The following is a 16,992-nucleotide window of genomic DNA, read 5'->3' on the forward strand; positions in this document are numbered from 1 at the left end:
CAAATAAAATTGAATTGAAGAGCAAGACTGATTTATTTATTTTGAAAGAATGACTACACTGATCTGTGATCTACTCCCATTAACAAGATGGATGCTGGCTGTACCAGACAAGAAAACTGTGATTGACGTAGTAAATTACATTCATCATATCTTATGACACATTTATCAAACAACCCTGAAAAAAAGTCCATGTCATAATTCAGGGTGGACGTGGGAGTGAAACAATCGCAGGTGTTTATCTGGTGTAGAATGAAATAAAATGGGGCAAACACCAAAACTATCAAACGCTCCCTGGTTCCCATGCAACACTAAAACACAACAAGGGTAGAAGTGAGTTGCAAAAGTTGTTATCCCATCTCAATGCCGTGTCTCTGAGTTGGTCCCTGTGCGAACAAAGATTGCCTTTGGACCGAACCCCCCCCCCCCCCCAGTTGTGTACATTTATGACGCATATTCGTGTAAAAAGTTCCCTGGAGGATAAGCGAATATTGGGCCCGGGTGGGTGTTGTAGTGCGAAATGCGACCACTGGGGGGCGCGTGACGCTCCCCACCGAGCACAGCGGACACGCAGCAACAAAACGAGTGAGAAAAAAGGCGCCAAAGTTTGCTCGGCGCAGGTAGGTTGTCTCCCGAGCAGCTGCTGAGGCGTTCACCTGTCGGTGCGTTCGTGTACCACGTGTTTGTCAGCTAGTTCAGACTCAACACTGACACCCGTACGTCTTGTTTCCCACCGTACAGTCGATGTCTCCTCCGCACGCACTGGTCGGCCGCCATTGTTTTCGTTTGAAAAGCTAGAGGCCTAGTTTGGTTTCGAATCTTTTCCCTCATTCGGAGTCCTGAGACATTTCTTTCGTCCAGGTGGTCAAAGGATTCTTGAGACTCTGATAAAGACACTTCAAAACAGTGGTGAGTGTTTTTAAACTACCTCCTGGGTTAAAAAACAACAACAATATGAATTGACTTCATGGAAAGCCGAGGTTGGTGGTTCATTAGGAACACCTAGCTAAAGCGAATGCAGCCTCATAAAACAGTCTTGCACTAAGTCCTACATTCATGAAGGTTTGAATGTTCAGCTTTCTGTTGAAACTGTCGTACAGAGAGTCAATGTAATGGTCAAGATGGAGGCTGCAGTGTGTGGTAATAATGTTTGAAATATGTTGCCTCATGCCATCAGACGTGTCTTGTTATTTTGTCCACCATGTTTATATCAATGAGGGTAGGCAGGCTGTGTATTGTGTATAATGCAACCTCCACAATGCAGGTCAGACTGCATCCGTTTTAGGCTTAGAGGGAGTTTGTTTGTGGTGCGCATGTTTTTAAATGGACGTTGTTTGGTTTTTAGAATTGAACTTCAGTTGTGGGCCGATGCAGCTGCCTGCTGTCAGATAAAAGGATTTCATACAGCGCTTTCCCATCGCGCATCATTCCCACTCTTTGACGGCACAGGCCCAAAATTGAAATGTTCGCTCCTCGGGTAAGACCATGTTATGACGCAATTTTAATAATAATAATAAATTTCATTTATAGAGCACTTTTCATTGCTAAAAGCAATCTCAAAGTGCTTAAAACCTGTAATTGCTTTTGTGAAGCAATTGGACATTTCACTGTGTCAATTAGGAAGCGATGCAAAGCGCAGCCCACACATTAGTCAATCATCACTGAATATCCCATGTACCTAAATATTTGTAAGAGCAAAATACCCACTTCCAGTCGTTCAGTGCTGTGTTCCTCTGTGATCTTCTGTCTACAGTTCAATCAAAATCCTGTATAAATGATTAAATGCTGTCCACCATGACAAAGTGAATTCTAGTATTGCATTGTGTCACCGTATAGAATGACCTACTTGACTGTGGTACCTTTTTTTTTTAGGCAGGATTGAGGAATAGAAACTTCACCAAAAATGTGAAAGAACAACACAAGCTTGTGGTTCATTGTTTGGGACTACAAAGCTGAATAAACACTAAGAGAGCTTTAAGATGTGTCTGTAACAGAGAACTAACAAAGATGTATGTGAAAAACATAGTCCATATACATTTTTATCACTTCAAAGTGCTGCGTACAGTTGCATCGTATCATTGCCACTGCAAATATGACAAACGCTTTGCTTTTTATTTAGTAAAGCAATTAATCGTTGAGAACAAACGTGACCCAAAACTGATTTGAATGTAGCGTTGAGTTTCTTATCAGACACCAGAACTCTGTTTATTAAGGCGTGAATTATTTCATTCATTTATAAGATTTTATTCAATCTCAGTATCTGAAAAAAAGGGCATTTGTCTTATGTCTTAGGTGTCTCGTTTGTCGTGTGTTTTAAGGATCCTCGGAAGTGCGGCGAGAGAAGCTGTGATGCGTGTCATCCTACAGGAAGGAGGCTTTTCGCTACCCGCTGCGTTTGAGGACAACAAAACAAGTAAGACGAAGGGGCTAAATTTTTACATGTGTTTTTCGGTTCCACTCAGTTGCCCATTAGTGTTGTGTAATGACATACATGCGAGGTGACAGCCGGAGGTATTAGTGATTAATCGCGTGCATGTGACTCGGACGAGGCGGCAGTCGGAACAGGTTGTGTGTGCGTGGTTGAGTGTCCCCCGCCACACTTCAGCGCTGTCAAAGAAAAAAAATCATTGACACGTTCTATCCAATTCAAAGAATGTTTAACCGTCTCTAAACGGTTTGATGGAAAAACAAGTCATGTGTGAATTGTAATTACCCCCCTGTTCAAAGTTTGTACTTGTTTTGAAAGAAAACAGTGTGGTTAATATTTCTCCCCTCAATGAACAACCTGTAATAATTGCTAGCTCCCAGTCTTTTGGAGCATCTGGCTCATTGAAGGGATTCACGGTGTATCTTAGATTTCTATTTGTTAATCTCAAAGTATGTTTGTGTCGGGTTGTGCGATATGTCCTCCACTAACGATTATTTCATTATCAATTAATCAGCTCAGTTGACTTAATTCAGTTTCTCAATTAACTGATTAATTTGAAAAGGATTGAAAAATAATTGTTTAATTAGCAGGATGATGCGAGCAGAATCGCGAATAATAATTTATCATTTTACCAACACCAATATTTTCTCTCACCGTATTCATCAACAGAAGATAACTGTATGTGTGTGTCTCCACATGGTGTGTGTGGATGTGATCATTTCTCAGGACATTTTTTTATATAGCATGAACAAGTACTGTAGCTGTATGCATGAAAAAAAAAAAAGAAAGAAAAGAGATTTCAAGCATGGGAGGAATTTTACATTTGGGAGGGAGGATGCAATCAGTAACATGGGACTCGCGGAGGCCTCCTCGGGTGACAAATTGAAAGTGTCTCGGTCTAGTTTATAGCCCTGATCAGGTCAAACGAAAAATATTGGAGGTCTGGGTGAGGAGACAGGCCCGCCTGGTGCAGATAAATGGACTGATCATTTCTTATTGAGAAACAATTCCTAAAAGGTAGTTTACTGTGTGACTGGGGAAGCGGCGAGCGGAGAGCAGAACACGCACCCACTGCTCCCTCCCTGACCCTTCCTCCACTGCCGGAATTAAATGGATAGAGAGAACGCGTGTTTCTGATGGCACTCCTCCGCCAGAGAGACACACCATTTGTTATGAAGTAGGGGTTCTGATGAAGTGTAGGGAGCTCCTCTTTCTTTTTTCTCCCCTTTTTTTCATCCTTCCTTTCTCAGGCACTACAAGGCCGGCCTTCAGTCTGCTTCACATGAAATGGATGGAAGGAGCCGATTGAATTTTACACTCCCGTGGTCATGATTAATGTGTTTGGTGTGCGGCGTCTTGGCAGTGAAACTCCACAGCCACTAGCTGGTGCTCAAGCTCCTCCATGCTTGTAGCCTGATAACTTTGCAGATGGGGTTTACTGTGGCTGGGTAGCTGTTAAAGCCGGGTTTTTGCTCAGGAAAGTGGTCCACTCATAGCCCCACAACCCTTTTAACTCCTCTTCCCTCGTGTTAATAGAAAATCTCTGCTCTCGACCAGTCGCTCGTTATTACTTCACGGTCAGTTTCTCAGTGTGCTCTGTACCCAGTGTTACTTGGCAGGCTGTGCTGCAAATGTCAATTTATCACTTAACCCGTTGTTAAAGGGTGAGAGACCTAATAAAAGATGCCAGGTCATGTTAGCGGCTTCCTTAACACGTGCTCGTGGTGTCATTTGACTTATTCAGACCTGAAATTGAACCAGATTTTCAAGAGTGGACCATTTGTCTTTTTTTATTTTTGTTTTAAATAATTGAACTTTTACAGCAGGTTTAAAAATGTTGCACTGGGCAAAGTTGTAAGTAGGCTAATGTGTAAAGTTCAAGTACTAAACAACACAGAGAACTGCAATTGCTTATTTTTTCCACAGGACATAAACTTCAAATAAACACAGGAGTTTCACGGTGATAAGACAATTGTATTATCCTGTGAATTCGAAAATAAAGCCGGTATCATGAACTGGACAGGTCCAGCCGGACAACTTCAGAGTATCTGGTGATAAGCGACCCATATTTAATGGCATTAATGGCAGTAAGGCGGGAAGGAACAGACTGGATTTACAGAAGTGCCTTAGATGAGAGATCAATAAAGAGGTAACTGAGTGGATCAGCCTCACTAAGCAGGAATTGGAGCAGGTTTAATTTTGCATAAATAATGTACAGTCTGAGAAGAGAGAGGGAGGTGTAGTGCAGCCAGATACCAGGTCCATTCTTCTTTTTATCACTTTCCCTCCCATTTATGTTCATCTCTAGTGTCAAGAGCGTATTTGTCCTTAACAGCTTTTAGCATATTTTTGTTTTCCCCAATCACAGCTTTACTCAACTTCCACATTAATTTAGCCATGGACTGTACACATGTGTTCAAACATGTGTTTGAACAGTTATAGTCTAATAAAAGCCCTTTAAGTGGATTGTGTGTTGCCCTGCTGGAACTCCCAGCGCATCCTCCTCCGCAGTCCAAACCCTGCCTCGATCATCAGGACGTCAGCTGATGATGGATGGAGCTGTCTCCCTCCAGGTTGTCATAGCATCTGTTGCATAGTGGTCACTGTATCCTGCTCTGTCGATGCTTGTGTGCGCACAGTCTTTGCCGCTGTGTGCATGTAGGCTGATAATGGAAAATGAGAAACGCAAAGCTCCCTCTCAGCGCAGTCCTCCTACGGTTTGAAAACCTGTTTGTCTTACACATTATTGGTAACAAGGTGAGTTTGTAGAAAACTCTCATTAAAAGACGTGATCCACTTAAGCTTGACCGAGGCCGACTCATACCCAAACGGGTGTTTGTGGTTGAAATGGATTTAAGGTGGCTAGAGTGTCCATCCTCTACTTAAGATGGGGGAAGGGGTGAGAAGTATAGCGGGAGGCGATAACTGGAGATAAAAACAATGGGAGAGTGACGAAGGGAGGGATGGCTGAATGAGGGAGAAATCAATAGGAAATCAGTGTTTGGGGAGGGTCTGTCGTTTATCAGGTGACACGGTTAAACAGCGTTAAGGCACTAAAAGTGAGAAAAATATGGGCCATCCCCATGATGGTATTGATCACTGTGGAATGGGGCGGCAGAAGGCCGAAGCCACTAATAAAATAAGACGTATCTGAGTGGGAATCAGCCTGGGATCGATGGGCACGGTGATCAAGGCCAAAAACATCTTCACTGGGATTTAAAGTTGTTCGGCCGCCCTGTGCCCCGCTCGCACACCTCGGTGTGAGCGAGGGTCGGTGTGATTGAAGTGGTCGGGTCACTTGAGGCCCTTCAGGCTGGAAGAGAGAGTGGGGGAAAAGTATGAATTGGATAAGCGAGTGTGAGGGGGAAGGATGAGTAAGAGGAAATGGGCCCTTTATGTTAAAGAATGTTTGATTATATATACTGTATATGTGTGTGTGCGAATATTTGTTTGCTTTTCTTGCTCCCATGTAGGTGCTGTTCAATCACTCGTCTGTTAAATAGAAAGCTTTTCCTTGGGAAGTACTGGGTAAGTTTGACAAAATTCATATGCAGGCCAGACGGCAAACTCCGATTGTTAATGTTGTTCCGATTTTTTTTTTTTTTTCATTTTAACTGATGGAGTGTGAGGGATCTTTCTCTGATAAAGTTTCTCAACACAGTTTTATCTTCAACATCTGCAGAGAATTAGTTGGACCTCATGACTTGGTTTGTGCTCGGATGTGCGCAATAAACTCTGTAATTTTATATAGACAGATGTGAGCCTTTCTAAATTCTGTTGAAGTTGCCGTAGGTGTTAGACTTTGCTCAGTCTAGTTTATGAATTTGTATGTACAATTAAATATTTCTTCGGTATGAAGTTTTCCGCATCGACCGTCACTGGTGCTCTGCTGTCAATAACAATGACAATCATGTGATGTCTCCCTTTTTTGTTTTTAACCGTCTTTATCTTAATCCGCCCTCATCTAAAAGCTACCATGTTGCTGTCATTATGCCAGAGGTTTTGTAGCAAAATGGGCCATAACAGAGAGAGAAAAAAACCTTGAAATCAGTTTCTCGTGGCTGTTAAACATCTGGCACGAGGCATTTAATGAGTGTAGAAAGGCATACAGAAGAAGGCGGCTTAGTATTTGTTTCTTTCTGGATTGGAGCAGTGGTTTAAATAAACAGAATATGTCTATACAGGCCAGTTCTCTTAATTCCTTCCCAGTTCCTCTCCGTTCTCTCCTCATTTATTACACGCCAGATGGTGCAAGAAGGATTCTCTGGAACACAGATATGAAGGCAGAGGTGCTAACAGAGGAGTTGAGGCCTGTGGTCCAAGGGGACACTCATTCCAGTAATTTGAAAATCTCCTCCATTGTTTTTGTGTGTATTAAGTTCATCACAAACAGATGTCAGCGAGCTAACTGTCCCCAAGTGTAATCGAGGGCATTGGATGTTCTTTGTCTTTCAACCCTCTGTAGATTGTATCTGCGTTCTGCTCTCATTATATCTTTCAACGTCACATACATAACACCACAAAAAAATTCAAAAAATATGCAATAACCACTGGCCAGCGGCTGTAGTTCTTGGAAAGTGCTGGTCACTGCCCAACGCTCAATCTTTCAGCATGTTGATCAGTGAGCACTCAGCTACTCTGTTCACAGGATTTGGAAGGAAGTTTCCTGTGTTGAACCCACTGGCCAGTGTCGTTCAGAGGCAATGTCACTGGACAACAGAGGGCTTGATGAAAAAAATCAGGATAGATCAGAGTTTTGTCGAGGACACTGAGGTTACACGGGCCATGGAGGACTGACGGGAATTGAGAGGAAGCCCTGAATGACTAGAATTCTCAGAATCAGTGTCAGTGAGAGACAGTGTATTTTCCTTTATCTCCATATTTTTCCAAGCCTCGTCCCGTGGTGTGTTTAACCAAAGCTACAAGTAAGGGGCGACTGAAGAGTGCGCAGACGTGTGACAAATAGCAGCAGATCATGCAGAAAATGTGCAATGCTAAACATCAGTTACTGCACATGGGAGAAATGGTGTGTTTGTGCAGTGTTTGCTGTCCAAGGAGTTTTGGTAGTTAGGAAAAAAAAAAAGGTTGCTCTCACAGCTGGGGACTCGGAATTGAATACATGGCTTCATTTTCTACAGTTTTAAAAAATTATGTTGAGGAGGGCAGAAAATCTTGCTGGGGTTTTGGGTTTCTTCTGATGTGTCCTGATGACGATTATGAAATCCAATAAAAACTAATTAGGAAATTAGGAGGCAGATCAATACGGTTTGCTCTGGTGGAGCATGGGGTGTGTGTGTGTGTGTGTGTGTGTGTGTGTGTGTGTGTGTGTGTGTGTGTGTGTGTGTGTGTGTGTGTGTGTGTGTGTGTGTGTGTGTGTGTGTGTGTGTGTGTGTGTGTGTGTGTGTGTGTGTGTGTGTGTGTGTGTGTGTGTGTGTGTGTGTGTGTGTGTGTGTGTGTGTGTGTGTGGCGGTCAGTCTCTCGTCGACCCCCTTCTGCCCGGGGAGTGCGCCGCAGCTCTGACCCGGCCAAAGCAATTGTTAGTGATACTCCTCTGTGGATTCCGTCTGCTCCACCATCATGTGGCTGTAATTTATATTTTGTTGACTGCCGATTTCTCCGTCAGTGTGTATGTAATCCGATTCTGTACGTTTCTCAATTTTGCTAATTCCATCCTTCTTATGTTACACCTAATGTACCCTGAAACCTCTTTATTGCTCTTTATTGCTGCAGCATTGCCTTGCTTACTCAATTTATTTATTTAGAGTCGGTTTGACCACCACAAAAACAAGTGACGTAGTGGTGTTGCGTTGACAGGAATGTGATGGAGAGTTGTATGAGGTTTCTGTCTCGCCCTTGTCTTGAGAGATGAATGGCTGTGTTCACATTCTGTGGAGAAAACTGAGCTATCTTGAATTTTATACTCTTAATATTCATGAAATCCATGTTTGTGGTACCAGTTTCTCTGCATCAGTCCGCTACACATAAAACAAATTAAGGGCTTTTTAACTTTCAATCAAAGTATCAGAGAGCAGAGTAAGTAAGACCAGTCTGGACGAGAGAGGTTCCAGCTCGGAACTGACATAAGGGGTGAGGTTGCACTTGAGTAGGGGTGTGGTGAGTGTGAGAGTTGGGTTCCAGCCGGGGGCCTGTAGGATAAGAATTGAGTTGCTTCGCCAGGCCCGATCAAAAAGATGGCAGGCTGTGTTGGACAGTACCGACCCCGGCTTGCTTCTCTCTCCCACACCCCAATCCTCTCCTTGGCCCTACTTGCCGCCCACCGGTCGGTATGGAAACAGGGCCTTATTTAGCGGCCGGACTCGTCCCTGTCCGTGCCTGGCGATTTGTCCTTGTCTAATTACGGCTGCTGGCTGCTGCCCGTGTGCACATGACTAATGGAGGGGATGGGGATGAGGAGGGGCGAGGTTGGGTGCAGGGGGGGTTAGGCGGCGGGGGGAGGAGGAAACAGTGGACGAGCAGACCGGCCGCTGGTGATTTGTGGACCAGGCACTCTGTCATTGCCCCGGACCCATTTGTCTTCAAGAGGAGTCGGGAAGAAGAGGGGTGGAGATGGAGGGGATGGCGGCGGTAGCGGTGGGGGCTCCGGGGCAGAAAATGGTTTACAATGACTCCCATTTTCCAGCACTTTCATCCTTGGCCACAGCAGTGTGCGGGGTTTTGCCGGCGATGGGATGGAATGGGCGGCTGACGTGATGTAGGATATGACAGAAACCTTGACAGCTCGCCGCTGTTATTTCTTTTTAGAGGGTTGGCTTGATGGCCACCCTCCCTCTCCCCAGAGAGCAAGCCTTATCTGTTTTCTCCCTGTCATGTGGCGAGAGCAGAGGCTCTGTAGATTCAATGCTCCGCTGTCTGGACTCAAACATGGAGACCAATTTTATCTCACATGTCTCAGGCCATGCACATACATCACCCGCAGCTTAGACTCTGGCTGTTGTGTTGTCTTTTTTTTATGTCATCACACAAAGCTCAGCATGTGTAACTCATCCAGAGGTGGTAGTGATCATGGAAGGCCAATTTAATTAAATAGTTCTAGGAAAAGTCCTTAATTGGTTGTCATTGGCTATATACTGTAAAGTACATTCCAAGTGCATTTTGTACCTGCTCCTCGTTCTTCTGCGCGTCTGTTTTTTCCACATTTTCCACCAGTTATGTGCAGCTTGCTGAAGACACCTGCGCCCCTTTACCACCTGGGGTTGTTATTAGACCCGAACTTGGGTTTCTTCAACCGCACAGACAGGAAAGAGCAGCAGGAGGGCAGGAACTACTAACTCTGTATTGATTTTTACAGTTTTTTATTTGCCCCCCCCTTTGCTCTTTCTCCAGGTCTTTTTAAGTAAATAAACACCAGATTTGTCATGTTTGTCCAGGGAGAGGAGGGGCTCAATGGGGAGGGGATGGGGGTGTTGTGGTGGAGAGAGGCCAGGCCCGGGCCTTGCGCTGGGTCAGCCATGATTCATTCTGCCATCTCATGGATGGAGGGATTCGGGTAGAATTGTTGAAGGGTGCCTGTGGAGCTTCTCTCTGACCTCCCTCGCTTCTGTCCCTCCCCTAGTGCTCCTGGGCAGCCCCGGTCCTAAATCACCGGCTGTCAGTATTTTGGCAGAACAATGGTGCAGGGTCTTCTGCTCTGTCTCAGACTCCAGCCGACTGGACACGGTTTCCTCCATCGTTAGTGTGAGCTCGTACCCTCTCTGGTCCTTCCTGGCCCCTGAGCCTCAGAGGGCCCAAAGGAGGTTTGGGGTTAGGCTCAGACGGATGGTCTGATGAGTTGCTGGGCCTGAGGACTGTTGTTGTAGGGGCAGGGAGGAAGAGGTGTTGCCTCATGGATATTGAATCTTATCTCTTTGCTTGTTCTTTATGGAAGTTATTTTATTCTGGTCATGGGATGAGGAGGAAAACAAAGATAACCCAACAAGGGCCACGTTTAGTCATTGAAACTAGAACAGAAATGGTTAATAGATAAATACATTTTTTTAATTGACCATTTGATTTACAGAAAATCTATGATCATGAATCATGATAAGAGTTTATCAATTCCGGCGTCAATTTACATTTCATCAAAATGGGGATTTGCTGTTTTTTCTCCGTTTTGTCTAATTGTAACTTGAATATATTTATTTGTTGGACTGTTGTTTGGACATAACAAGGTATGTGAAGAAAACACTGGCTCTGGAATATAGTGAAAAAAAAATCAGTTGTAAAAATAATGCACAGACTAATCATCGATAAATTGCACATTAAGGTGCAGCCTTAAAAATCATTACAGTATCTCAGTGATCGGTGTCTCTTTACCCTTTGTCTCGATTGTTTTCTCCCACTTCCCGATTTGCCCTCCTCCTTTTACTGTTTAAAGTCAAGAGTCCGAGGTCAATCTATCAAATCTCCTAACTGATGGTCGATCAATATGTCAGCAGCCCAACACTCCCTCAGCAGTTATGATGATGTTCGTGGGGCTGCACCTGCCTTGGCTGCTGTTACTGCCGCTGTAGAGGGCTGAGCAGGGGATCGAACCCAGCCTGTCAGGGGGCCTGACGGAAAGCATGAATCACTATTACTGGAGCTGCTGTTTGCTCCCTGGTGCTCGGCAGACATGTGCAAACTCTGATGCAGCCTAAGTAGTGTATAACACACACACACACACACACACACACACACACACACACACACACACACACACACACACACACCCCTTCCCCTACCTACCTTCCTAGGTGATTTATGACACATCACTGTTAAATGAAAAACTTCTTCAATGTAAAGGTGAATTAGCCACACACACACACACACACACACACACACACACACACACACACACACACACACACACACACACACACACACACACACACACACAAATTTGCACACTTTATCACTCAATTAAGTGTCAGCTGGTATTTGACCCATTAGCTCCTGGAACCCGATCCAGCCTGCCCACCACCTCTGGACTTGTTAGCCCAGCGTGAGCTCAGTCCAGTGGGCCTGGACGGGCTCCGGTTACCCCTCTAATCTCATTGGAGCGCTTTAGCCGCGGCTAGCGGATGCCTGCATGTCCGACAAACAGCCCACACACTAATAGCACCACGCGTTGCGTTTATGGTTTTTGTGTGCATGTGTGTGTGTTCACAGAACAATGCTTGTATGGATCTGTTACTGAATAGTGAGCACGGGGCATAGGGAATATGATGTTGAAAAATGGTGTGTGTGTGTGTGCAAGCAGCGTGTTTGTGTGTAGAAATAATATTCTAGTTTACAGGATGCAATTTCCCCTTAATATGCCCATCCTAATGTAATTTGGCGTCTATGGAGTGTCTGCGCGCTGGGCTGGGCTGGTGTGTGTTTCTGCTGACTGATCCTCTTTTGTGTTTATATGGATGAGTGGCTCTCTGGGAGAGCATTATGCATCCTTTTCAGCATTTAAAGATCCTGTGCATGGTGGCGGCAGAACCATTAGACAAATAAGGAAATATGTCCTTGATTAAAATATATTTTATCTCTTTATTGATTAAAAGGCTTTGTTTGGTAATAGAATGTCCCTGCCCCTCCCCTCTGGGCCTTTCTGCTCTTTCTTGTGCTTTCTATTTTTTTCAGATTTCACTTCCCCCTTCATTTCTATAGGTTAAAAGACAATGGATGTAATAAGTATTTCAGATGTACTACACAAAGAAGCAACTGTGGTATTGTGGAATAAGGAATGATTATCACAGTCGTTACGTTATGATTAATTGTATTCCATTCAACATTTATCAAGTAAATAATGTACTGTATCAGGGCTTCGGTGTCGTCTCAGTTCTGGGGGGAGGAGGTAGTGGTTCAGGGGTTTCAGATTATTTAAATTAAATCTTTTTTTTTTTCCTTTTTAATTTTTCATCTTCACCAGATTTGTGAAATAAAGTGGAAACCATTTATTTTACTCAGTGTAAAAAAAAAAAAAATAGATGAGATCCAATCAGCTGTTTGATTGGTGCTTTTGCGATGAGCATCTGTCTCACACCAGTCACACAATCCCTTCTCCAAACCGATCATTGATGCTGCCTGATTGCCTTTCCATTTGAGATCAACCCGCCTTTTTGTCATCACATATAACTTTCACTTTTTTTCTGATATGTCCCTTAAATACCTTTTTACGTTCACTCGGCATTCTCTGGAAAAACACTCTGTGGTAGAACTACAAACATTTTTTATTTCACATCTTAAGAAAAGTATTTTTTTGTTAATCACAAAACCTATTCCACTGCTTTGCAGTTCTACGAAAAATAATACATCAATTATTTACTAATGATCTTAGTTGCCGTTTCCTTTTCCCGCCAGCATATGCGCCTTGAAAGTGGAAAAAGTTGCCCCAGAGTACTTCTTGAACCTTGACTTCCCTGAAGGGTGGCATGTGACAGTGGGCTGACAGACACGCTTACACAAACATACTGAGTGTCTTGCCTGCCATGGCCTGATATTCTCTGGTGGCTTTTAGACATTTCAGGGTCAAGCCCTGTCTGTACCTCATTAGTCAGGTCACAAGACGAGCAGGGTGAGAGGCCAGATCATGTCTTTAAGTCGGAGCATGTTTATCTGTGTCGCTCGCTGTGAACACCTTACTGTCAAGTTTTTTGTCCCTGCGATGACAAAGAGCAACAGAGGAGGAAGAGTAAGTGTGTGTGTGTGTGTGTGTGTGTGTGTGTGTGTGTGTGTGTGTGTGTGTGTGTGTGTGTGTGTGTGTGTGTGTGTGTGTGTGTGTGTGTGTGTGTGTGTGTGTGTGTGTGTGTGTGTGTGTGTGTGTGTGTGTGTCTTGTGTGCCTTGTGTGCTTGATGGGGAGAGACTGAGTTGAGGTTGAATGAGAACAGATGGAGATGTGCTCTTTAATTAACCCTGCAGAATCACAGGGCTGAAAACGGGCCTCGGTCCGTGAATAACATCCAGCACATCCAGGGTTTGTGTAAGGTGCAATGTTAGTGTACATGACTTCTGAGTGTGTGTGAGTGTGCGCGCGCGCGTGCGTGTGTGAATGGAGTCGGCTGTGGAGTAGCCAGAGCATCGACCCATTCCCCCATCCCCCTTCCCTAGAGCAGGGCGTTTTATTTCTCATTAGCGGGCAGCAAACTGCTGGGGGATGAAATTTGCTAACAGGAATTAAAAGTGCATTAACACATCTGAGAGATTCATTTCTGCTAATAGTTTTATTAGTGCTGTGACCTTTCAGTTCATTAGAGGACTGTGGGAGAAGGGAGGGGTGGAGAGGGGGAGAAAAGGGTAGATAAGAGGGTCTTAGGGCTCGCTGTACTTGGTTAGACCTTTGAAAGTTGATACAATCACAAAACCGATATATTGGGGGCAAATGACCAAAGTTTTTTTTCTGTTTTGTTTTTTTGGCTGTCATTGTCCAATCAAAGCCTTTTCTACCGTTGCATGCATCCTTCCCCTTGAAGGTGTCCCCTGTCTCACCTCTTCATAAGATAATGATGCGAACGTGCCAGTCATCTGCTCCTCCAGCAACGGCTTTATGATCGTGTCTATTCGGTCTCAGTGGCCCGATGCTCACCTCCCTCCTCTCAATTACTGGAATTTATAACACAACGTTTTTCAGGTCTGTTAGCGCTTGAGTGTATCACTTATCCAACCAGTTAATTGTTTATGAACTGTGCCCTCCCCCTCTCTCAAATGAAGTGAGAGAAGCAAGGAAAGAGCAGCGAGTGTGACAAGAAATGGCATTTGGTGGAGGGGAATGGGTCAGAATAGTCAACACCTTTTTATTTTAATTTTATTTTTAATCAATGTAAAGTCCGTGAATAAAGTCAAGCAGCCGTTGACGGTGTGCCTCCTAGATGCCACGGACAGACAGTGAGATAGTGTTTGAATTGACTTTACCAGGGAGGGCAGCTAAGAGGGAATTAATGTTGTTTTCTTTCTGTTTTATTGGAAAGCAAGTGAGGCAAGTTACAGTGCAATTTGTTTCCCCCTGTTCCCTATAATTAGCACCTTACAGAAATGAAATAACATTGACGAGAAGGTCAATAATCCTGATCTATAGTGAAATTAATCCTGCTATCGACACAACAAGCAAACAATACAATTAAGAGCAGAGGGAGGAGAGAGTGGGGGTAAAAAAGAAAACAGAAGGGAAGGAGTGGGTCTGAGGAATAGGATGTGTTTTATCTCCTGGGTTCACTGTGCAGAAATCCTTTGAAGGTTTCTAATTAATTCATCCATTGTTAATGAAGCCAAAGTGAGGAACTAGGGATTAAACATGAGGAGAGGAAGGAACACAATTAGAGATACCAGCCTAATGATTGCTTTTTTAACTTGCTGTTGTTTTTCCCTTGTATTTGGTTGAGGTACATTTATTGGCTATTTTAAAATGAGCTCAACCTCTTCTCTGAGCCACCACACGGAAAGACATCTACAAAGTTAAAGTTTAGTAAAGTAACTTTTATAAACATTTGATTTTGGTTCTGTGCTCTTCCAAAGAGTTTAAAATAAATGTTAATATCTTGACTCATCTTAGGACATTGTAGCTTTTTTTTTTTTTTAAAAGAAGAAAAAAGTTCCCCTACGAATTTTCCTAGAGTTTATAGAATTGGATAGCCAAGAGATTGACTATTTTTTTTTAAAAACGGTGTCCTTCCAGTCTGTCATGGATCTTCTCTTCCAGGTTACTGTGTGCCTACTGCATCTGTAATACAAGACATCCGCATTGTATTACAGGGATCTGAACCACTTTAAATGGCTCATAGGCTACTAGTTGTACAAAAAACCCCAACACGATCTTGAACTTTCTGACCTTTTTAACTCTCCACAGAATGTCCAACCACTCTGCAGAGAAATCTTGTGTTTGCCTAAATGTATCCTCACTCTGCTCTTTGTTTATTATTCTGTGTTCGTGACCATAGGTCGACGTCTGAGTGAAGACTCACTTGTGTATTTAAACTTGGTTTATGACCCTGTGCCTGTCTCCTTAAAAGTGGATGAGTTGACTCAGTTGTGTTGTCTTGTTATTGTTTATTTTCATTGTTATCGCGATATGAATGTTCAAAAAACACATGGCAAAAGGCTGCCTGAAGTGTGATGAATTAGAAAGAAAAACTTTTTCACACACAGGGTCTCAAATACCATCATAAGTCAAATAAACTGGGAAAAAAACTATACTGAATACAAGCTTTCTTTAACAAGCTTCAAAGCAATATTGAAATAGATTTTTCACATGCAGGTGAGTGATATATCAATTACTTACAACTGCTGACAAAGTTAACTTGAATTTCTTATTAATGACATTTTATCCTCTGTGAAGATGCTTTGTGAATAACTTTGATCTTTACCAGGATCTGGTCTTGACTGTGAAGGGGAACTCTACAAAAACGTCATCATTTTTGGGGTTTTCAAACCTTTGTCACTTTGAAGCTTCATGAATACAGTGCCTGATGATGTCACATCCCAGCTTGTGATCAAACACAATTCAAACAGGAGTGTTTTGTTTAAAAAATATATTAAGAAATATATAAGAAAAAGCATAAATCAGTGACACGCAAGCACCTGATTGGTTAATATACTGAAGACGACACAGAACCTCATTGTGTTGTTTTAGTACTTTTAGTATCCACTGAAGTTATGAAAGACGACTTCATTTACAAAGAGCAGAGATGCCTATGAAATCATCAAATTGGTCAGTCTAGTACGTGATGTAGGTGCTGTGGATATATATTTTTAATCAATATTACAGAGAGTAGAAAATGAACAACATTGTTAAGAACGTCCCTTACATATCAAAATAACATCTTCCTGTTGGCTCTGACCCTGGAAGAGCAAACCTTAAAACCTCGATAACGTTGCTCTCACATCTAGAAAGAAAAAGAAAGAAAGCTCACAACAGATAATCTGGTGCCACTGACAGAACGGGCACGGTGCTGTTTCCAGCAGAGTAGTTTTAACTGGCGTTTGGACTGGCCTGGGGATCCGGAGGGGAGCTGAGGCCGAGCGCGGTGGGCTGCCGGAAGGATGGTGCATCGGCGCGTCAGAGGGCGAAGAAGGATTGCCTTTCAAGAATTACGAGCCATTAAATCAGAGCCTGGAAATCTCAAGGTTCCCCAAGACTGCTGCACAAGGAATCTGGGCTGGAGAAATATTGTTTATGGTTTAAAAGGCCTGGCGATGGATTTATAAAAGAAACATTCATCATTGCAGGAAAACGGAACAAAACATTCCGGAAATAAATACTCACTCTATAGGTATACTTGTCACCCAGACAGCACAATAACAAGTGAATTGGGAGGGAGATCCTTCATTTGCTGGCAGCTGGCCCCCAAACGTGCTCTGTGTGAGACTGTGTGTGTGTGTGTGTGGGGGGGCACACAGTGCTTTTATTTGGTTAAATCTTCTTATTCCATACGTAAGGCAAATTAGAATTTTGGATCTAAATGTCCCAGGGTGTTTAATTTGCATACAAAAGAATAATATAAAACAGTTTCATAAATGGAGGATTTATACCACAAGGTTTTATACTTTACTCAACATATTCACATTTATGTTTCCATTATTTCCCACTTAATGTGCCAATATAAGC

General features: G+C 43.3%; 1 long non-coding RNA gene across 4 annotated transcripts in view; it reads left to right on the top strand.

The window, feature by feature from the left end:
* The first annotated feature begins 560 nt into the window (after positions 1–560).
* LOC124849888 overlaps positions 561–16,992 on the top strand; it is a 142,389-nt gene continuing 125,957 nt past the window's right edge. For 2 of the 4 annotated variants that reach the window (XR_007030486.1, XR_007030488.1), the window contains exons 1-2: positions 594–906; positions 2,316–2,410. This is a non-coding gene — a long non-coding RNA (uncharacterized LOC124849888). Of the gene's footprint in view, positions 907–2,289; positions 2,411–16,992 lie in introns of all 4 variants that reach the window. The other 2 variants (XR_007030487.1, XR_007030489.1) reach the window with 2 other exon arrangements.

Source organism: Scophthalmus maximus, chromosome 3, assembly GCF_022379125.1.
Source record: "Scophthalmus maximus strain ysfricsl-2021 chromosome 3, ASM2237912v1, whole genome shotgun sequence".
Taxonomy (NCBI): domain Eukaryota; kingdom Metazoa; phylum Chordata; class Actinopteri; order Pleuronectiformes; family Scophthalmidae; genus Scophthalmus; species Scophthalmus maximus.